The sequence below is a fragment of the Bidens hawaiensis genome, unplaced genomic scaffold (genome assembly GCF_021521415.1).
Source record: "Bidens hawaiensis isolate Kalapana, Puna unplaced genomic scaffold, B.hawaiensis_p1.1 tig00007310_1, whole genome shotgun sequence".
In the NCBI taxonomy this organism is placed as follows: Eukaryota; Viridiplantae; Streptophyta; class Magnoliopsida; order Asterales; family Asteraceae; genus Bidens; species Bidens hawaiensis.
Genome location: NW_027491507.1, coordinates 531,580 through 556,249, shown reverse-complemented (window position 1 = coordinate 556,249; position 24,670 = coordinate 531,580). Strand labels below are relative to the sequence as shown.

Sequence of the window (24,670 nt, the reverse complement as noted above, 5' to 3'; positions counted from 1 at the left end):
CCTTGCAAAAATAAACCAGGATCTTAAATCCTTATAAAAATAGATTGAGAATAATGAATCCTTATATCTATGAAGATATAAACTGAAATCAAATAAGAGTAATCCGATAAACAGAAATCATACCGTAAGGTCTAATTAGACCTAGGTTACCATAAGCGTTTAACATTCCGTAACTCTTGTAAAAAATAATTTAAGGATCTTGAATCCATAGATGTTGATCCTTCTGTGATCTTTGTAATCAAACTTAGGATACCTGATGCAAACAACTTATTAACTGGGATTAAACCCAACAAACTGGGGACAAGCCCAAATAAACTGGGGACAAGCCCGTGCAACTGGGTACAAGCACAACAAAATGGGGACAAGCCCATAAAACAAACTGGGGACAAGCCCATAAAATAAACTGGGGACAAGCCCGTGCAACTGGGGACAATCCCGTGTAATCTGGGGACAAGCCCGTGAACTGGTGTTAAACTGGGGACAAGCCCAAACTGGGAACTGGCCCAAAGATACGGATATCAACTGGGGACTCGCCCAAACCGGGATATAGCCCAAACATAAGATAACGTGAAAACGTTATAAACCGGTGGTATGGTACGTCTACCATAAATCGTAGGATCCTCCATATAGCCGGAGACAACGAAATTGTCAGCCACTAAGCGTGTACTGGTCCCGCTGCCCCGAACTATACGTCGGATAGCGTGCGCAACTGGCGATCGTGAGAAAGGTGAAAACCTTTAAACCGTAGGGGATATGACCATCGGGGGTCATATCCAATCGTGGGCTAGGCCAAGGGAAATAAGATAATACCTCGAATGTAAATGAGAGGTGGCCAACCTCTTGATCATTGAACATTTGAATAGATCCCTGCATTGTTACTTAAAACTTAGAAAAAATAATTGTTAAGAATATATTATCCTTAAATTAATAATAAGAATTTAAAAAAGAGTAAGTGATCAGATAGATATTACCGATTTCGGGATCCTTGATTCTAGATGGATGCTTAATTTTCGAAGGATACTAGATCCTGACTAAAAAATACTACTTGAGATGGATAACATTCCATGCTCTTGGTAACCTGTTGCCTTCCATGGCGAGCAAATGATATGCCCCCTTCCCTGTTTCCGACTTGATCAGATAAGGACCTTCCCACTTGGGTGCTAGTTTCCCATCTGCCGGATTGGTTGTGTTTTGGAAGGCTTTCCTCAAAACTAGATCTCCATCTTGAAATATTCTGATTCTGATATTTTTGTTGTATGCCCCAGCTACCCTCTGTTGATAGGCTGCCATCCTGATCTTAGCCAGGTCTCTGAGTTATTCTACAGTATCCAAGTCTTCAAGAAGGATTTCTTCGTTGGCTTCAGGATCACGGATGCTCATTCTTGCCGTAGGAACCACCATTTTTGTGGGAATTACTGCTTGTGATCCAAACACCAATGAGAAGGGTGTTTGGCCTGTTGCATTTTTAGGCGTAGTCCTGTTTGCCCAAAGAACATAAGGAAGTTCTTCAGCCCATTTTCCCTTCTTCGATCCTAGCTTCTTCTTTAGATTGTTGATGACGATCTTGTTGCTAGACTCTGCTTGACCATTGGCTTGAGGATGAACCGGAGTGGAAGTAATCATTTTGATGCCCCAACTGTCACAAAAGTTAGTGGTTCTATTCCCGATAAACTGGTAACCATTGTCACAAACAATTTCAGCAGGAATACCAAATCTAGTTATAATATTTCGTTTAATAAAAGATATTACTTCCCTTTCTCGGACTTGTACAAATGCTTCTGCCTCAATCCATTTGGAGAAGTAGTCAGTCATATCAAGCATAAAGACCTTTCCACCGGGTGTTTTTGGTAGCTTGCCCACAATATCCATACCCCATTTCATGAAAGGCCATGAGGAGGATATAGGATACAGAGGCTCCGTTGGCTGATGAAGGATGTTTGCGTGTCTTTGGCAAGCATCACATTTCCTTGAATACTCCACTGCATCCTTCTTCATCGTTGGCCAGAAGTATCCGGTTCTGAGTATCCTGGAAAATAACATTCTTCCACCTGTGTGATTGCCGCAATCTTCTTCATGAAAATCCTTGAGTACTTCTTGGGTCTCAGGATCCTCAATGCATCTTAAATATGGACCTGCAAGAGATTTCCTATATACTATATCATTTAATAAAATATGTTGGGATACCTTGAGTTTGAAGGACTTGGGATTTTCGGTGACTGGAATTTCTCCAGTTTGAATGTAATTCTTGATAGGATGGATCCATGATCCTTGCTTATAGGAGGATAACGGATCCTTGCTTATAGGAGGATAACGGATCCCAAGGAACGATTTCTTTATCATTCGTTATCTCCCCAACTTCCTGTTCACATATCGCTGGTGAGAGAATGTGGATTATTGGGATTTTTAAATCCTCAGGAATCTTCAAAGATGAGGCTAAGTTTGCCAAGGCGTCTGCCCCAGCGTTTTCTTCCCTCGATACCTGTGTAATACTAAATATTTCGAAGGATTTTGCTAATTCCTTCACAACATCTAGATATTTGATTAGTTTTTCACCTTTAACAGCATATGAGCCATTAAAATGGTTAGCAATCAATAATGAATCTATATATACTTGAAGATACCTGATCCTCATGCACTTAGCTAATTGCAAACCTGCGATCAAAGCTTCATAATCTGCCTCGTTGTTCGTTGTTTGGAACTCACAGGCTATAGACTGGGGTAATATGTCCCCCTGTGTGATTTCAGTAGGATCCCCAATCCTGTTCCTCTTACGTTGGATGCTCTATCTGTGAAGAGGATTCAAGGATTGTGAGTCTTTTCTAGTTGTTGGACCTCCAAGTCAGCTTCTTTTTGTAGGTCACTAGTGAAATCAGCCACAAAATCCGCTAGTGCTTGAAACTTGATTGTTGTTCTTGGCTCGTACCGAATATCATATGCACTCAGTTTCACAGCCCACTTGGCCATTCTACCTGACAACTCTGGCTTTCTAAGGACATTCTTAACAGGATAATTAGTTCTTAAAATAATAGTATGAGTATCAAAGTAATGTCTCAATTTAGTGGAACCCATAATAAGTGCAAGAATTAATTTTTCTAAATGAGAATACCTGGCTTCCGCATTTAAAAGACTTTTACTTACATAATAGACGGGGTGTTGTTCACCTTCGTGATCCTTCACAAGGACGGTACTTACGGCATTTCCTGAAACAACTAGGTATAGATACTAGGATTCTCCATCCACAGGCTTTATCAGAACTAGTGCAAAGGATAAGTAATCCTTTAAGGCTTTGAGTGGTTGTTTCTGTACGAGGATCCTTTATTCTTGTCAGGGGATTCTTGCTTCGTTTGAGTCCCCCAAACGATCCTGGATCCTCTTGTCATCTTCCAACCGTATAAATCTAAGTGCCCTATTTCTGACTTCATCTAGAGACCTGCAAGGAGTCATCATAAGATCATCATAAAAGGGGGAGCCCCTATTTAGTCCCATCTTGAAGGCTTCTACAGCCGTAGCCATGTCAAGATTAGGGATATCTAGGGCCTCCCTGCCAAACTTCGCGACAAAATCCCTAAGGGATTCATCATTGGGTTGGACAACTCTATATAAGTCACTAGTTAACTTCTCAAATTTCCTACTGCAAGAAAATTGGCTGTTGAACAAGTTAACTAAATGTGAGAAAGAAATAACAGAAAAGGGAGGAAGACTTAGCAGCCATTTTAATGCAGATCTTGTTAGTGTGGATCCGAAACCCTTGCACAGACAAGCCTCCTTGAGTCTCTCGGGAATTGGATTGATCTCCATTCTTTCCCTGAATTGGGCTACATGCTCTTCAGGATCAGTGGTACCATCGTACACTTTCATGTTGGGGGTTCGAAAGCGTTTTGGGATCTTCGCATCACATATTGGTGGAGCAAATCTGGACAGTTTGTGGTTTCCTTCTGGTATCTCATGAATTGGACGTATCACCCCGGGAACACTGGATATCATATCCTTGAGTTTTTGTAACTCCTTGGCCATTGCCTAGTTGATACCTGCATCCTGCATTGAAGCACGGTTAGTATCTAAAGATATAGGATCGTACCAGTTACCTCTCTGCTGGGTGGAGTTTGGTATCCCGGATGAGTATCTGGTATAAGAAGAGTCTGCGATCGGAGTAGGTCCTCCAGAAGCTATGGTCTGCATGGGGATTATGTCTCCATCATGGACTTCGGAAGACCGTTGATGATGGGATCCAAAGGATCCTTGATCCTGAAAGAAGGATCCTTGATAAGGAATCCCGGAGTATACTGGCGGAAGCATCCCTAATCCCCTTTAGAACATCGAGGAACTCTGCATTGGTTGACTCATCGACACATGGTTGAAGCTAGATGGTCCTTGCTGAAAATCTGTGTATCCTTGGATCTAATGACCCATGGATCCTTGTTGAAGGATGGATGATCCTTGCTGAAAGGCTGAGGATCCTTGAGTCTGAGGACCCATGGATCCTTGTTGAAGGATGGATGATCCTTGGTGAAAGGCTAAGGATCCTTGAGTCTGAGGACCCATGAATCCTTGTTGAATGATGGATGATCCTTGCTGAAAGGCTAAGGATCCTTGAGTCTGTTGACCCATGGATCCTTGTTGAAGGATGGATGATCCTTGCTGAAGCTGAGCCAGGGATCCTGGACTGGTGAAATCCAGCATCCTAGGCATCAGGGGGGTGAGATCCTCTGCTGGCCTCTTGGACTTTTTGATGTCTTCGATCTCACGCAGGATCCTTTGGTTGGTCTTGTTCTGTTGTTCCATATATGCTTTCACCTACAAAAACATAGAGGAAACGTCATTGTTAGAGTTTACCGCCGAAGTAGCAGCAGTTGTTCTCGGGCTCTGGAAGACTGGTATTTGTGTCTTGCTCCCTGAAGTAGCAGCCTTTGGTGCTCCCGTGATTGGCGGAGGCATCGGCGGCAAGGTCCTTGAGGAGAGAGAAACCGAAGACGGCATAGTTGACGATGCAGAGGTGGATTGAGAGGCCATTGCAAGTGTATAGGGTATGAAAAAATGAAAATTGATGAGAATAATACAGATTATAGCACCAATTGCCCCACGGTGGGCGCCAAATTATTTTGGACACCTGCTAAGGATCAAGTATCCAAATATGTTATGTGAGGTAAGGTGCTAACTCGATAATGACAAGTGTATAAGCGTAATCTTGGTGAACACAAAGGTTTGATCACGAGGGAAAAAGCCCTTAACCAAGATAGTCTTACTTCGGTCAAAACTTATCAAGGTAATCTTTGATAAAATGACTTCGGTCAAGGATTAATAAGATAATCTTTGGTCGAATCACTTTAGTCAAGGAACAACAAGGTAACCTTTGGTCGATGAGTACGTGATTATCGTGGTCTCCGGCACAAAAAACCCCCGGACGGTGTGATCACGAGGGAAAAAGCCCTTAACCAAGATAGTCTTACTTCGGTCAAAACTTATCAAGGTAATCTTTGATAAAATGATTTCGGTCAAGGATTAATAAGATAATCTTTGGTCGAATCACTTTAGTCAAGGATCAACAAGGTAACCTTTGGTCGACGAGTACGTGATTATCGTGGTCTCCGGCACAAAAAAACCCCGAACGGTGAAACCTATCACCGTCGAGTATATTGATAATAAAAGTGGTTACAAGTGTTGGAGTTTATGATCAAAGAATACAAGAATATCTATGTGTGTGTGTATGAACTGCTAGAGAGAGTTCTTGAGAGAGTTTCTGAATGTGTGCAGCCGTTAATGAGTGTATCTATGTGTATGTGTCCTAATATTGATCATAAACTCAATATAAATAATAAAAGAAAATAACAACTAGCTCCTATTTTAAAGGAACTACTCCACTAACTGCTCCTATCACTTTAACCACGTGCATAAAGGAGTCATGTAACGAAATTTTAGGTAGACTAAGTCTAGGAGCCGTTGCAGTTATTAAACATCAGTCTTCATGTGACAATCATCCATCAATAGCAATGTTGACTAAGGATCCTAGATCCAGACTCAGCTAGAGAATTCTTCAGAAGGATAATTGATCCAAGCATGTCTTCAAGAATAACATATTCTTAATACTCAGTTGTTAGTGACTCAACAAGAAGTCCTATAAACCCGCCACTTCTCCCACTAAACGTGTTACAGCCATTTGACCACGTGTTTGACAAGTCCAATAGCAAGATATCCGGTGGAATAAGTCTTGGTGCCGTTATACTTATTAAATAACAACTCACACAAGAAACAATTGTTAATAATACCAAGTACTGAGGACCACTGATCCTGACAGGATCTGTCTAAGGATAACTGATCCAAGCACATATGTCAGGATAACGTATCCACAGTGTCAATCCGTGCCCTAACAATCACCATATTTGAAAATCTAAGTGTAAAGAGAACATAAATTAGCAAATAGAAAACTTGAACCGATTAGAGTTGTTCACGAGCTGAGCCAGAGCACACGTTTGAAAAGCGAGCCGGCTTGACTTCGCTCATTTATTTTAACAAGTTGAAAATTTGATATCAAACTCTACTTGTTGAAAGCTTAAGATAGCTCATTGATTTCTTTTACAAGAAGAAAAAGATAACTCGATTTTATTTGACTTTTTTATTTGTGTTTGGTATTAAGAGTTGTAGAAACTCAGCGTTATTTGACATCTTTATTTTGTTTATATTTGATACCAAGATTGGTAGCGGGTCAAGTTTTGATGTTCGGTTAGTCTTTTATGTTTTCTATTTTTTTTTTTAATTTATATTGGATGATTCTTATATTTGACACGTATTATTAAAAAAAATAAAAATAAAAGAGTTATAGTCATTTCGTAGAAAAAGAAGAAAAAATCTATATACAGTAATGAGAACAGCTTCAAAACAAAAACAAATAATGCAGCACTAATAAAATCAATTAATGCATTATTTATAAAATGGAAAAAGTGAAAAACAAATACAAAAATAATTGAAAACATTATGTTGGTAAATAATTTTTAGGAAACACTGTTTTATTAATAGTTTTTTTACTAACACTAGTTTAGGAAAAAACTCGGTTTCTCTCTGGTTATAAAGTGTTCATTATCTACTAAAACCAAATGAACAAGCATATAAATAATGGATCATAGATTTTTAGGCTTGACAAAATACAATATAAAATTTAAGTTGATTGAACCAAATAAAGGTAAGGCCCCACCATTCTTCTGATAGAATCCTTCGTAAATGAATTATTAATGAACTCATTTCCCTACATTTGACTAAATCAAACACGCGTCTTCATAAATGAACGAAAACTAAACAAAACCCGTTGGGAATAAATGCACGGTCTTCAGTTAATGATAACTTCCCCAAAAGTTCACATTTTGATATTGTCAGTCTAATATGTTCCAAGTTATTACTATTATGTCTTCCACTTCCCATTCTCCTCCTTTTCCTTATTATTTTTCTTTCTAGTTCTCCTTCTCCATATCCTGATACTGAAGTATCTGGTAATTATTATCCTCCTGATTATGCTCGCTATTGGGATTATTGGTATTGCGTTTGGTGTTATGATTTTTCTACTTGGTGAGTTTTCAATTGAGGGAACCGCACTCATTTATAATTTAATGTCTCTGATTCTAGATATTAATGATTTCGCTTTCGACTTTGTACAGTAATGTGTACATTGTTTAGGAAACCAGAAACTACTGAAAAGAAGTCGGATGCATTAAAGAACAACGACTCTCGGTTTATTCCACTTGCCATGGTCCAATTCCTTGAAGACATTGAAAGGGAAAAGCCTATCAAGTTCACCTCTCAACAACTAAAAATAGCAACAGACAATTTCAGCGTCAGTTTGGGTTCAGGTGGGTTTGGGATAGTTTACAAGGGAAACATCAACAATAACACACCTGTAGCAGTGAAAGTACTTAATGGGACCTCTAACAAGCGAATCGATGAACAATTCATGGCAGAAGTAAGTACCATGGGAAGAACTCATCATCTTAATCTTGTTAGGCTTTATGGATTTTGCTTTGAATCAAGTTTAATTGCTCTTGTGTACGAGTTCATGCCTAATGGCTCGTTAGATAATCATTTGTTTAAAGCGAACAAAGGGGATATGCTAGGGTTTGACAAACTTCACGAGATTGCGGTGGGAACCGCAAGAGGCATCACGTACTTGCATGAAGAATGTACTCAAAGAATAATTCACTATGATATTAAACCAGGAAACATATTATTGGATTCAAATTTATGTGCAAAAGTAGCCGATTTCGGTTTGGCCAAATTGTGTAATAGGGATAACACCCATATAACCATGACAGGGGGACGGGGTACCCCAGGTTACGCGGCTCCGGAGCTCTGGATGCCTTTTCAAGTTACACACAAATGTGATGTTTATAGTTTTGGAATGCTTCTTTTTGAGATCATCGGGAGGAGGAGGAACATGGACGTGACACTCGGTTGTAGCCAGCAATGGTTCCCGATTTGGGCGTGGGGCAAGTATGAAAAAAAGCAATTGAAAGATTTGATGATAGTGTGTGGGATTGACGAGAAGGATCAAGAAGTGGTGGAGAGGATGTTAAAGGTGGCTCTTAGTTGTGTTCAGTATAGGCCCGAAACTAGGCCAACAATGAGCTTCGTTGTTAAAATGTTGGAGGGCATGTTAGAGGTCCCTGAGCCTTTAAATCCATTTACACATTTGTTTGCAGGGACTAACGAACCCAATGATTCTTTGGCTCAAATGGCATGGAATGTTGCAGATTGGTCTTCGTCTGAAGTTGTAACAAGATCGGTTGTAGTCACCGAGACATCACTTATGATGAAAAATGAGATTACAATGGCCTCCAAATAACCATGTGAAATGTTTTGAAGATAAAACGCTTGTCGAATTTTGAGGCTACGTTGTATTTAGGATTGTAGAGTGAATGCATACTTGCTTTTTATAGTCAAACTACTCTTATCTTGTTCGAAAAGGATAATGTATTCCTTTACATGTTAAAAGTTTCCAATCAAAATTTGCATGATTGTAAGATATTTTTGAAGCTTCTATTCCTTTTACATCTGGTGTTAATATTAGGGCTGTAATTGAGTCGAGTCGAGCCAAGGTGTGCTCGAGCTCGAACTTAATCGAGCTGGCTCAAGCTCAACTCATTTTCTTTATCGAGCTAAAAAAATGAGCTCGAGCTCGGCTCGTTTAAATCTCGAACCGAGCTCGAGCGCGTCGAGTTGGACTCCTTTAAATTTATTTTTATTTTTTTATTTATTAATTTTTCATTTTTTTATTTTAAAAATTTTATTACAAAAGACAAAAACTATAATTTTAACATACACATATATAAAATTTATAAACAAGAACTTTATATGTTTTACTTTTGTTATTTTTTATAAGCTTTTAGGGCTTGAGTGACATAATATATGTATAACTTTTATATTTATTGGTATCGTATTATTATATATAGATATTAAAATTTAGGGTTTAATCTAAACGAGCCAACGAGCCAACGAGCCGAGCCAAGACCGAGCTAACCTTGGCTCAAGCTCGGCTCGTTTAGAAATTGAGCCAAACTCATTTAGAATCCACTACAAATAAAAAGCCATTTAGTGGCACACATTTTTAATAGCATTTAGCTTTTGTGTCATTAATTTAAGTTTTTAATGGCACTTTGTTTGCTTACAATACTTTTTTAGTGGCACTTGGTATTATTGACACTAATTTATGATTTTAGTGGCACTTTGCGTATGCCACTAAAATCTAGTGTCACACGTTTTTAATGGCATATAGCTTGTGTACCACTAATTTAGGTTTTTTAATGGCACTTTGCGTATGGCATCTCTGCTTATAAGATATTTTTAGTGACATTTAGTTTTAGTGCCATTAATTTATGATTTTAGTGACACTTTGTGTATGCTACTAAAAATCTAGTGTCACACGTATTCAATGACATTTAACTTTTGTCACTATTTTTGGTTTTAATGGCACTTTGCATATGCCATCTTTTCAACACATTTTTAGTGGTACTTAGTTTTAGTGCACTAATTTATTATTTTAGTGGCACTTTGTGTATGCCACTAAAAATCTAGTGTCACACGTTTTAAATGGCATTTTGCTTTTGTGTCACTTATTTCGGTATTAATGGCACTTTGCATATGCCATTAAAAATCTAGTGTCACATGTTTTAATGGCATTAAGCTTTTGTGCCACTAATTTAGATTTTTAATGCCATTTTGTGTATGTAATTTTTGCTTAGCACACATTTTTAGTGGCACATAGTTTAGTTCGACAAAATTATGATGTTATTAGTATTTTGTGTATGCCTCTAAAAATCTTGCTTTTTTTAAAAAATGTGTTGTATACATACTTGATGTATATACAGATCTGAGTTATTTAATTAATTAATCTTAAAAAGGCTCCTTAAAAGTTTTGTTTTGTGATACAATCTTCATAAAATATACCCTACCTTTAAGCAGTGTTTTTAATTTTTGCTTCTTGTACTATAAGTCCCAATCTAAATTGGTTAAACTGATTTGATTTGATTGATTCATTTGATATTTTTCTTGAAAAGTTGGACTCTTTTTATTTTATTCTCTTTTTTTTTCCTGTTTACTTACGAAATAGAGCACATTCATGCACAGACGATTTTATAAAATTATGTAAACTTATAAATTACACACTTATTTTCATAAGAAATTATTATACAGTACAAGTGACAACTTTGGTGCCACAAGTAGAGGTGCACAAATCGGTTTTTTTGAAAAAACCGGTTCGGTTTTTAACCGGACCGGTTTTTTTTATCCAGAAAAAAACCGGTTCGGTTAATAACCGGACCGGTTATTAACCGGTTATTATTGCTGAAAACTCAAACCGGCCAAACCGGTTTGGACCGGTTTAGAAACCGGTTAGAACCGGTTATTAAACCGGTTTTTTTATAACCGGTTTTTAAAAACCGGTCTAACCGGTTAACCGGTTTTTTTTTTTTTTTTTTTTTTTTTTTTTTTTTTTTTTTTTTTTTTTTTTTTTGCTTTAGGGTTTAGGGTTTCGTTGTTAGCATTCTTTGCTTGGAAGATTAAAAACACATAACTTTCATTTATAGCTTTTACATTAAAAATACAAACATTAAATCGTTATCGCATATTCGTAACTCAAAAATACAAACATTAAAGAATGTTTAGACACGATTACATTAACAAGTTGATGTTTGTTACTCATTTTCTTCGCTACCCGATCCCGAGCTATTCCTTAGGTAATCGTCGTACGCGGCTTCTTCATCGGTCATTGGTTGAGTGTGTCCTTGATTGACCTCGTCTTCATACAAGGCCGCCTCATAGTCCATTTCCCCCTCGAGTGAGCGTTGATGTTGTGCCCTGTCTAAAGAGTCCAAGTAATCCTTGTAGCAAATCGACATCTCTACAGCTGGTGGAGTGAGTCGAGTCCTCCTAATCGATATAACCCTGCCAGAAACAGAAAAAGCAGACTCCGAAGCTACCGTGGAAGCTTGGACCGTTAGTAAATCTTTGGCCATGGCGGCGAGGATCGGAAACTCATCCTCCTTACCTCTCCACCAAGCCAGCAAATCAAGACTTCTAAATTCATCCGGAGTCATGTGTTTCACAAAGTTGGTACCACCATACCTTCCAAGTTCACTGCTTGGGGTGTTTACCCTTTGACGTTTACCGGCGTCTTCCCAAATCATGTAGTACATCCCCATTTCAAGGTCGGTTTGGGATTGGGATTGGGCAACAGCTCTTAACGAGTCATGAATTTGGGAAGACGACCCGTATCTTGTAAGGTAAACATCATACATGTTTGCCAAGGTGGTGTTGAAATCATTCTTTAAAGTTTGGCTATAATAGGGGTTTTGATCGTCGTTTAACCCTAGCTCATCACAAATTTTTTCTATTAAAGCTTCAACACCACCAACATTGATGCAAGGGTTTAACGCAGCAGCACAGGTCAAAACAGCGGGTAGTTCTTGAAAATATTTTTTAAATTTTTCTTTCATTTTTACACCCATATCAAAATAAGGTGCACCCCTACAATGAAGGTCACTCAACTTTGTGCACATGACAGCAATTTTTGGTAAAGCAATGGGGCTTGTTGGATAGTAAACCCCGGATAAACTACTTGTGCAAGATTTAAAAATTTGAAGAACCTCCGTAACGATCTCAATCAATAACCAGTTTCTAGGATCGTACGGTGCACATTTACCCCTATTTGACAAAATTTGATGAAACGCAATTAACGATTGTTTTTGTTGGATGGCTTTCTCAAACATTTCACAAGTCGAGTTCCATCTTGTTGGACAATCCCAGTTAGGCCCCAACCATTGACAGTTAGCTTCTTCACAAAATTTTTTGTATCTTGAAAATGTTGAATTGTTGCTAAAAACATCTCGTAACATTCTTTTAAAATTGTTTCTTTGCGTTTCGATCACGTTTAACCCATCTTGCACGGCCAAGTTGATAATATGTGCAATGCATCGGCTATGAAAAAACGCTCCATCACAGATAGGTTTATACTTTAATTTTAAATGGCCAACCGCGGCCGTATTGTTGGACGCGTTATCAAACGATATTGAAAAGATTTTATCTTCAATCTTGTATTGTCGAATGACTTTATCCAAGAGTTTAAAAATATTTCTACCCGTGTGCGGGTAATCAAACAATTGAAACGCAACGGTTCGTTTCATCATTTGCCACGACCGGGGGTCAACCCAATGAGCCGTCACACAAATGTATGAGTCGGGCGAACCATTAGGTACCGACCACACATCCGTGGTTAAGTTCACACCAGTTTGTAAGTTTGAAAAGTATGAAATTAGTTCGGATTTAGCGTTTTTCCATGCTTTAAGCATATCTCTTCTAAGGGTCGAACGACTTACGTGTTGGTAGCGTGGTTGAACATACGTTTGCATCATCTGCGTGAATTGAGGGTTGTCGAAGTGGTTGAAAGGAAGTGATTGTTGAATCACAAAGTTGCCAAACTGTTGACGTACCGCTTCAAGGTCGTACGTAAACACCGTTCCTTGATTCGTCATCTCCGGCTGCGAACTACTTCCGGATTCGTCCTTCAAGACCTTGCAAGAGGGCTTTTCTACATGAGCTCTTAAACTGGAGTTTGCTTCTTTGTTATAAAACTTCAAACAATGTTTGCATCTAGCTTTTTGGGTTCCGTTAGACATTTCGCATAGGTCGAAATGTTGCCAAATATCTTGGTTTCGTTTCGTGGGGATGACCCGAACGACGGTTTCTCCCGTGTTCGAGGCACCTATGTTGACCGATGAAGCAGCACTTTGGGAGGCCATGATAATCGACTACGAATTAAGAGTGGTATACTCGAGTATGAAATAAACGACTACGAAAGAAGAGCGTTTGGAGTTGTATAATCGCGTATGAAATAAACGTTTAGAGCTTTTGGAGTTGTATAATCAAGTGTGATCTAACCAATACCCAACCTAAACTATATATAGATGTTTGTGGGGGTAAAATGGTAAAAAAACCAAAAAAAAACGGCTAAAAAACGGTCAAAAACACAAAAAAAACGGCTATAAGGCCGTTTGGTAACGTTCGAAAACCGGTTAAACCGGTTAACCGGTTATTAAAAAACCGGTTAACCGGTTTTTTTTATAACGGTAATAACCGGTTATTTTAAAAACCGGTTAACCGGTTTTTTAATAACCGGTTATTAAAAAAAACCGGTTTTTTTTATAACCGGTTATAAAACCGGTTTTGGGTCCAAAACTTATAACCGATACGTAAACCGGTTACGTAAACCGGTCAAACCGGTTTTTAAAAAAACCGGTTTTTAAAAAACCGGTTTTCGGTTAAACCGGCCAAACCGGTTCCGTAACCGGTTTTTTTGACCACCTCTAGCCACAAGGGGGCACTATTAGGCCACTTGGTGACATCTTAGCGGTCGACGTTATTTTGCTTTTTTTTATAAAGTCCGGTACATTATTGAACACATATAACGTAATCTGATCGAATGTCAATTTTATTTGTTTGTTTTCCTTAATTTTTAGTTTCGGTATCGTAACAAACGTGTTTAGAAATTAAGATTCAGGTATTGAAATTTGGTTTTGAATATGCTCTAATTCATTATTTCAAAACTGCCCCTGTACATGTACACCTGGTTATAATCATGTTTATTTAGGTGTAGTTAGGTATTGATTGTTAACTAGTTAATATTCTTTGACCAATATTTGTTTTCTTATTATAATAATAAAATATATATTTTGTTCATATCCGTGATTTTTATTAAATATGTGATATTGCCTAGTAATATATGGGAGATGAATACTATAGGGGGTGTTTGGTACAGAGAATGGAAAAGGAGAGAAAATAGAAATGGAAATGGAATTGTAGAGAAAGAGAATTGGTATGGAGAATGAGAATCATTTCTCTTGTTTGGTACACGAGAAAATAAACAGAGAACTCTACCATACCCAACCCCACCTCCACCCAACCTGACACCACTCACCACCGCAGCCCCACCACCACCGCCCCACCACCACCAGCACCACCACCACAGCCCCACCACCACCACCAGCACCACCACCACAGCCCCACCACCACAGCTCTTTCTTCAACCACAGCCCACCACCACCGGCTGCCGCCACCAAATCCCCTTCTTCAACCACATTACACAAGAAATTAAAAAGATTCAAATTTTTGGAACATAAGATATAGAAAAAGGAGGCTCAGATCTGTCATCACTGCCTCTTTGGAGATTTTGTGGTGGTGGTTGTGGTGGCGATGATGATGATGATAATCAGAAGCCACCTGCGACCACCGCCGATTTCCACCACCACTGTCACCCACCTGCGACCACAATCACCCGACCATCTGAAAACCCTAACCTACCACGAACCACCACTTGAAACCCTAATCTCCGTTCACCCGTACCACCTGCAACCTACAACCGGTTACCATCTCTGTGTTCACCACTGCGAACGGCGGAGACGGGGTGGCGGTTGCAGACTTGGAGACGAGGTGGCGGTTGCAGACTTGGAGACGAGGTGGCGGCCGGAGACGAGGTGGTGACATGCTATGAGGAGGCTGCTGAGAAATGGATTTCTCTTTGTTTTAAAGAGAAATGGAATTCTCTAGTTTTAGAGAAATAGAAAGAGAAATAGAAATGAAAAGTGGAAAACAAACAAAAGAAATATTTCTAATTCCATTTCTCCCCAATCAAATCCCTCTACCAAACATCCCCTAGGGGTTGGTTATTGCAATTATGCAATATAAGGTTATGTAGTCAACAAGTTTGGAATTCAAATGCTTTACCGGTAATTGAAGGTGCAGTCAAGTCAATTTTTATTGACCAGTGCATGTTATCTTTTAGATAATGCATAAGGCATAACAAACAAAATTATTTGATACTTATCTTTTAGTGTATGTTATTTGTTGTACCTGCTAAAATTTTCCTATTCACAATAAAAACCAACACATTAACCCTTTATTCACCATATGTGAGTAATAATGGGTACAACAAAATGCCGCTAATGGGTTGTATATGTTCAACTGGCTCAAGCTTGATAAGTGAACCTTGGGCTCGGGCTCATTTATTAACATTACTAGCTTTAGAACCCGCGTAATACACGGGATGGAAAAACATTATAAAAATAAATATCTTTATACATTAGTATAAGTTATATGTGAACCAATATATTACACATAACAATGATAAACGGAATTTTAATACCACAATTCACAAATGCGTTAAAACCTCTTTGTCATTTGAAGTTGTATTGGTAATTCTATTTCCCTTCATTTAAAAATAATAGTTTTAGCTCGTCTCTATTTTTCACCACAAATAATGCAAATTGGCACTACCTATCATTTTCAAAATGCATTACAAAACACGATTAGAATGTTGAGAATAATATGTTTTAAAATCATTAACACGTAAAACAAAAAAAAAAGTGGGACCTAAAATAAATACCCTAGCTTGTGTTGTGTAAAGACTCTCACATACTTTTGAGTGATTCATGCATTGTAGCATGATTTGACTTATAAAGTCAAAGATAACAATATCAGATTCAGGTATGATTATATATACATATAAAATAAATACAAATATCAAAATATAGATGTAAAATGGTCAACACAATATAAACTAAAACGGTAAAAAAAACAAAAATACTAAAACAGTTGACCCGTTTAAAAATGTTAAGTAAACATCATAACCCACAACTCGCTTAAACTATTTTTACCATCCACCGTCTAAACCAATCATCTTGTTTGGGTATAGATAGTAATTCAGAAAAATATGAACCGTGTCTTTCAACTTCCACTAAAGTATCAGAAAATTCAAGCCCCTGCAAAAAAGCAAAAAAAATCATACCCACATCAAGAAAATGTTGACCCATATATAAATCCCTAAATACCACTTTACAATTTATAAATCCCTAAATACCACTTTATACATGACAATTTGTTTGCATAGGAATTGAATTTATTTAAATAGACAAGCACACTTAAAACGTATACACAATATAGCCTACGGTGATAAGAATCAAAATACAGAAAACATATATACGCATAAATAGTATCACATAAAATAGATCATACTCAGTTTTGTTCGACATTAACTAAAATTTCAGAAAACAATAAACAAAACTAACTGGGTTGTTTGAGTTAACGAAAAACAAAAAAAATTAATTGCCTGGATAAAACTAAGGTTGTAACCATAAAGTTGATTTATAGTTGTCCTTAAGATTTAGTCAAACTTTTATAAAGTAACATCATACTTAAGTAAAACTTTGCCATCATTTTTTGTTTTTTGGTTTTTTTTTCACAAAATTAGTGTTGAAAAAATGTGCCTCTACAGAAACATTACACAAAAATACATGATGTTTTGTTCATAATAGTAAAGTAATGTGACCAAACAGAAAGTTATATATAGAAGAATTATATAATAACTATATAAATTGTATAAAGTCATGAAGCTATATTTTTAAATCCAACTGCACAATGTATACCTGTTTGATGAATAAAAGTGGCCTCATAAACACAAACTATGAACAATAATCAGTTACTACACCAATAAATTATGAAACCTTCAGCTCTAGATAGGCAAGGAACATATAGATGTTTATGAAATTATTGACAATGTAAATCAGAACACAGCTCCATTAAAAATTGATCAAAGTATAGAACGATTATCTGGATCTGCGGCAATTCGCTAACATTCCAGGGCCTAGCACACTGATCTGTAGTCCCTAATTTTGAATCACCGCACAAAGAAACAAACAATTACCAATCAAAACACTCCAAATCAAGTCAGTTTATATACTTTCATTTGTTGTTTTTGGGCGATTACGAAAATCCAATTCCTAATCATAAAACTGAAACTAATTAAAAGATCAGTAAACACAATGCATACAAATTGCAATCAAATACACACATATACGTACAGCGAGGCGATCGGAAACAAACCTGCAATCAGTGGACAGCGACAATGATACAAACTTGCAACTGAGAAACAAACTGAAACCTGCGAAGCGGTGATGGATATAGGGTTCGCACAAAGCATTGATTAGATCAGAATGTAACAAAGAACCGATTACGCAAAAAAAAGAAAAAAAGATAGAAGAAAAGTAATACCTTGGAGATAGATACACACTGATTAAACCTTGATGAACAATTAACAGGTTCTTGAGATGAATACACAATCGAGATAGAATGGAAAGAGATTTAGGGTTTCGTCATTCATGGGCCCGAAGATTTTTCTTTAGTTGGGCTATAGGTTTGAGCGGGAAAACATAAGCCATAATGGATGTGAGACTGCCATGTGTATCTCATTATTTTCTTTTATTAGAAGAGTGGGACGCATTACTAGTTTGAAGATATAAAAGTAATCAGTTTAATAACTTAGGAAAACCACCAATTTATTAACATTATGTGTGCTTCGGTGTTTTCAAAATTACTTACCTTTATTATTTTGTATTTAGGATTTATTAAAAGCTATTGCAAGTGACTCTACAAGCACAACCTCAGATATAGGTGATTTTTGAAATGATGACTACTCAAAGGTTTTAGGCCCGGAGAAAAGGGGATACGTTCGATTAGTTGGAAGGATGCCGGCCGCAAAAAGTAAAGGTGATTCTTCAACAAAATCACAAAAATTTGATCAACTAATGAATGTTGTCAATGTTATGTTGAACATGATTCAAGAACATATTCCCAATGGAAACTTGTCTTTAATTTTAGCGATATGAGCATAAAGGTACTCACATTCATAAACCATTGTTTATTCTTTTTATGGTTACATATCTATGTATAAACATTTTTTCTCATTTATATATTTTAGGTACTGAGTATAATTTCTTCGGTTAACCAAGTATCATCTTCATGAAACAATAAAGGTAATTTTTTTATGTGATTTGTTTGTAACTCGAGGTGCAAATCCTAACAGGTTAATAATCGGTGTTGGAGAAACCAATTACTTTCCAATTGTAATTAATGATTAGGAACCGGTTAGGGATTTTCACATATGAACCATTTAAACGAAATCGGTTAACGAACATATATATATATACATATATATACACACACATATATATACACTAGTTTGAGCCCCGTGTATTACACGGGGAATTGATGAACATTTTAAAATTTGACCATTAATCAAAATACAATCGACAACACAATTATCATATATTGTTAATAAAATACAATTTATATTAAATTACATAAATGACTAAAGAAACATTACGCAAATATTTACTAATAAGAAAAAATTACTTGTACAATACGTTTGCGGTTGTGTTGGTTAATATACATAGTTTATCAATAATCAAAATTAGTCAATGCCTGCCTGTAAATCTTGACAAAGCGATATAGATGTCCGTGTGAAAACACAAGTTCTTTCAAGTACAAGCCAACCATATATAATAAAACAAGATTATGTATTAAATCTTAATCTTAAATATATATAAAAACGAAATCTTCTTAAATTCTCTCAAACCACCATATTGTTTTATTTGTAAATGAAGGTTTGTCATGCATTTAAACTGAATTCACGGGTATGGGTCTCCACCAAACCCAGATAGCCTTTTAAACGGGTTATAACATCTCATTATATTAAAATTTTATCTCATTAAATATTTTAAATGAAAACCCTATAAAATAGGGATATACTAAAAATTGGTATATGTTTTTTTAAGATACTATTTATAATTAAGAAACAATTTTATAGTAAAAAAACCGGGTCATAGGTCTCACCAAACCCATATAGCTTTTTTAAACCGGGTTATAACATCTCAATTATTTATGAAAACATTTCATCATCAAATCCTAAGTATATTAATAACTTTCTTACAATAAATAAATAAACATTAACATACTTGCTTTATATATAAATAAAAATAAGGCTATTTTAGGTTGGGTAATGACCCACAATGGATCCAAATTACAAAATGGGTTTAAAATGTGATGATGGTTGAGAGAGTGACAAGTGACACATAGTAATATTCTTTTATTATAGTAGTAGACATACATATATATACATATACATATAATAAAAATGTTTGGCTCGTTAGCCGGCTCGAGCTCGACAATGACACTTGGGAAACGTTTTTATTTTTTTACATATTAAAAAGTTTTTATTTTTCTTATTAGGCACCTTGCATGAAGATTGAAGATGGTGAAAGAGATTAACAAGTGGTGAAGTTTAAGTTTTTGTTCAAATATTTGTTATTTTTCTTTTATATGATTCATATTTGACTTGACTTGACTTGACTTGACTTGAGAGTTATTAGACATATAAGATGCATATGGAATGTGTTTGGTGTGTGTTTAGAATGCAATCGAACTTTTAGTTGTGGTAAAGATATTATAATTTATATATTTTGCGGTTTTATTTTTATTTTATGTTGGTAGACGGATAAAAATGCCACTGAAAATCCAAAATGCTTTTAATGGCATACGGAAAAACTGCCACTAAAAGTCCAAAAAAAAATTAATGGCGTACGAATAAAAATGCCACCGAAAGTTCAAAATGTTTTTAATCACATACGGAAAAAATTGTCAATGAAAGTCCAAAATATTTTTAATGGCATACAGAAAAAAATGTCAATAAAGTCCAAAATGTTTTTAATGGCATTCGGAAAAAAATGCCACTAAAAGTCCAAAATGTTTTTAATGGCATACGAAAAAAAAAATGCTACTAAAAGTCCAAAATATTTTTAATGCCATACGGAAAAAAGTGCCACTAAAAACCGAAAAGTTTGTGTGGCAGACGAGAAAACTGCCACTAAAAGGCTTTAGTGGTAGCGCTTCTAGTGGCACTTTTTTGTGGGTCACTAATTCCAACAAGGGTCTTTAGTGACACTTCTTTGGTTTCTTGTGACACTTTTTGTATGCCATTAAATGACTTTTTATTTGTAGTGATCGGGTTTTTTTCGAGCAAGCTTCAAGCGAGCCGCGAACTTGTTGAACAACCCAAGTGTTATATATATATATATATATATATGAATATATGTTTACCTTTTTTAAAGTTCTTGTATATTTTGTTTTACTGTGGTAAATACTTTTTCACGTTAAAGATTTCTCTGCATAGGTACACTATGTTTTATGCGTAAGAGATTGTAATACTGTCAAACTTGGCAATAAAAAGAATTTTGTAAGGTTTAATTACCATAAAATTTTATAATCTCAAAAACATAACACTTTTAAAAAAATTATTTATAGTGTTTTAGTTTTTTTTATTTAAAACATTTTGTAAAATAGACACTTAAAGATGTTCTAAAACGCTTTAAATGTTAAATTGAATGTTATCCTAATTAAGTTGAAGATCACAATATTTTCATAATGTGTTCTTATATTTTCCAAACTATCCATATCAAATCTTAAACTATAAATTTATATTTCATACCCTAAATTTTCATAAATGTCAACAAACACCTTAAACTATATGATATTACACTTTAAACCTCGTGCTTTCATATTTTACCCATGTTTTCAAGTTATAACTTTTGTTATTCAATTTGTTTACGATTTCAATTTCGTTAAAGTTTAGACGGACATGTAGTAACTGGAAGGGTGACAACATCGTTAATTCGAACCTCCTGTCTAGGAAAGTAATGCGCATAAATCCCAATCAACTGTGGGAACCGGTTACTTTTGGGGAGATGGACGAGAGTGTTTTCACCTATTATTCCAAAGCATGTCACACCAAACGTATTATGAACTAACATAACTTTGATCGTTCTTTCTTTGGTTTAAAACATTCTAGTTTGCGTCACTCTAATTAATTAAAATTCTTAACTTAATCTAGGGCATCTCGTGACCGATTCGACAACTTCGTGCTCGTGTTCGTGTGCAATCAATCAACAATGTGAGTTCATAGCCCCTTTTTAAATGTTTTATACTTTGGGGTGGAAAACATGCACAATCAATTTGTTTACATGTTATTTGATTCAAGATTTATTTCATGAATTTCATTATGTGTGATTATTGCTAGTGTATACATACTCGCGTTTTCAACCATTAACTTTTAAGCCCGTGATAGTATGATGATAGTTTTATTTGTCCGACCCACCCACTCATGCCTCGAGTGTAGGTCTGTGTGTTCAAAATACGACAATCGTTAAACATTAAACATATTAGTCTAAAAATCGTGGGAATAAACAACTCATTGAGGTGCTGTTTTTTTAAAGGTAAAACGTCTGCAGTCTACGGACCACATCTGCAAACATCTGTAACAGAAGAGGTGGACCAAACCTCTGCAGTCTTCAATAAAAAGATCGTTTGTTTTTAACGTCTGCAGACTACTAAAATAAACTTTAACAATTAACAAAAGAAAAACTAAAAACTTATTAACAACAAACTAGTAAACATGAGATCCCAAAGCCACACATCACATCAAAAGTATTCTAACCACACATTAGTCTTTTCTACCCAGCCCACAAACCCCATTCTCTCGTAGTACTCCCATTCTCTCCAATACCTAGGGTTTAATTTTCTAAGTTTCTATTCATCATAATCCAATCCCGATTTCCCAATTTTTGTTTACATAACCTTCCTTTAACAACAATTTGTTTATTAGTTAATTTGATTTGATTATGAGAACTGCACCATAACACCTCCAACGATGTCGCAACCAACGTTGCCACTACCACCACAACACCTCGGATTAAACCTCAATGTAGGGTTCTGTTTACTTATGTCCATAGCAGTGAGCTTTAGCGTGAGTTCGGCTAGTGATGTGAGAAGAAAGGCAACGGCGGTCGGATGGGGTAGGTGGAGGAGGCGGCGGTTAGAGGAGGTGGCGGAGGATCAGCGGCGGCAGCTAGGGGAGGTGGCTGGGTTTGATAGAAGAGAGGATATGAGATTAGGGTTTGAGGAGATGAGAGGAGAGAAGTCTGATGAATAATATGTGTTAGAAGAGGCCAGAAGTGGTTGGATCATGTCTTCACCAAGAAGTGGACGCGCAGACGATTGTTAATGAAATATCTTCGAAAAAACAAACAGTCTGCATAGATCAATGTCTGCGCGTGATCTGATTGGCGCTGACAAAAAAGGTGAACAAACACCACCTAAATGTATCAAGAGGCTTGGTTCTAATCATCAAAGTATACAAGTAATCAAATATTACATGAAATGTCTTTCAAGCACATAAACATATTTTTGTTATTTAATTTTAAAGCTTATGTTCTTGCAAAATATTTTTAGTTAGACACTTTCACATGTTTTTTAGGTAATGAAAATTAAGCATTGAAGACATCTAGGGGAAGAGTCAGATCCATAAGTTATTAATAAATGAAGTGTTATGTTTGTATTTGGATATTTTCTTATTGAGGAATGAATTGGTTTATTTTAATAAAAGTTTTTACATTTAATTTATTACTTATAATTTCAATCTACATACCTTCGACGTTTCCATCATCGTTCAAGGGGAGTGACAGGTGATCCCACAACTCCCCCAGTTGAATCATTCTACCTAAGTGGTGACTTAAGACCAATGCCCTACATATGACTAAATCAAACACGTCTTTATAAATGAACATAAACTAAACTAGAAAGTCTATATTTTTTGGCCCATAAAGAATGAATGTAATTTGTGACAAGTTCACCAAAAGTGTAGGTCACAGATTTAAATGACACCTTGTAAACTTTATATAAACCCAGATTTTGATCTAATGTAATTATATTTGATATTAAAATGGTCGAAGTTCTTACGATTATTCCTTTCCGATCCCCTTCTTCTCCTAATTCTAATCTTCCTTATCCTGATTTTGGTGGTAGTGATTATAACCTTTATAATTCACTCTCTCCTCCTTCACCAACTGGCTGTATTATTGGTTATATTATGAAATGGTATTATGTGTGGCATTATTTTTCTAATTGGTAAGTTCAACTGTACCACCAAGTAAAAAATAAAAACTTGGGGAACCATTCTCATTTGTTTAGGGATGACAGTGAAACCCAAATTTGATGAAAAAATCTGAAACCCAATACAATTGGGACTAGTAATACTTGATCTATTAGGGTTTGAGATTAGTTTTGAAATTTTTCGTGGGTTTGTAAGAGGTTTGGGATTTGTAATATACTCGATTACCAGACCCGATTACCCGATAATATTAACTCATTTACCCGATTATATACCTGACTACCCGATTAGTTTTAAATATTTATATATTTATTTTAAATATATATGTTATTAGTATACTATAATCTAGGGATGAGCTTGAGACAGTACATGTATCTGTACATGTACCTGTACCCGATTGTACTCGTACCAAAAATCAATAAAAACACATACCAAATTTTTTGTTGTGGTACGAGTACGGGTATTGGTACAGGTATTTCGGTACAGTACCCGTTTTTGTACCACTTTGCTTTTTTATTTCCAAATCTTCGACGGTCTTGAAACTGATACCAGTACGAGAAACAAACAACCTGAATTAGTCCGGGTATCGATACTTTTACGGGTACGTGACGGGTACCAAATTAGTATATGTACCAAATTGGCCGTCAATTTATTGATAAGATATTATTGAAGAACCCTAATTCGGTCGCGGACTTTAAGTGATTTGTTTGTTGGTTCGAGTTTCGGATGTTATATTATTTAATTTAAAAAAAAACGTTTGGTACTTATTCAATAATAACATGGTTTGAGAATTTATTTTATATATTAAATATGAAAAATCACAAGTAAACCTTTATATACTCCAAACATGTATAAAATATCAAACCTTCATATACACATTTCTTTTATTTTTTAAAGAGATTAGGGTTAGAAACTTGGTTTCTATAAAGTTTTTGAAAAATGTATCTTATTCGTCGAGTCAAAAAGTTTTTATTATCCACTGAACCAAATTAACAAGTATACATTCGCATATTTTAGTGTAGTTAGAATTACAAAATTAAAAATTTAAGCTAAGTTAACCAAATAAGGGTGAGGCCCCACCACTCGTCCGGTTAAATCATTATTCCACAATGGTGGAAAATCCTATATAGGTTTGATTGTGCGTGAACAGTTGTAATTTATTTCTAGCAGGGTCATGTGGTGTCACATCAAATTTTTTTATATCAATTTAATAGAGTTAATATAGTACTTTTGAAAGTTAATAATTTTTGTTCTATAAACAATCCTACCGCTTAGCCTATAATGTTATTCGTAGTGAAGGCGCTATAAAATTGGGCGTTTAGCGTCATGTGTCGTCCAGTCACAAACAGTGAGTTTTTGTTTTAA

At 36.0% G+C, this 24,670-nt stretch overlaps 1 pseudogene; it reads left to right on the top strand.

Moving 5' to 3' along the window:
* The first annotated feature begins 7,325 nt into the window (after window positions 1-7,325).
* On the top strand, window positions 7,326-9,142 carry LOC143634964 (G-type lectin S-receptor-like serine/threonine-protein kinase At1g34300 pseudogene; annotated as a pseudogene).
* The last annotated feature ends 15,528 nt before the right edge of the window (window positions 9,143-24,670 follow it).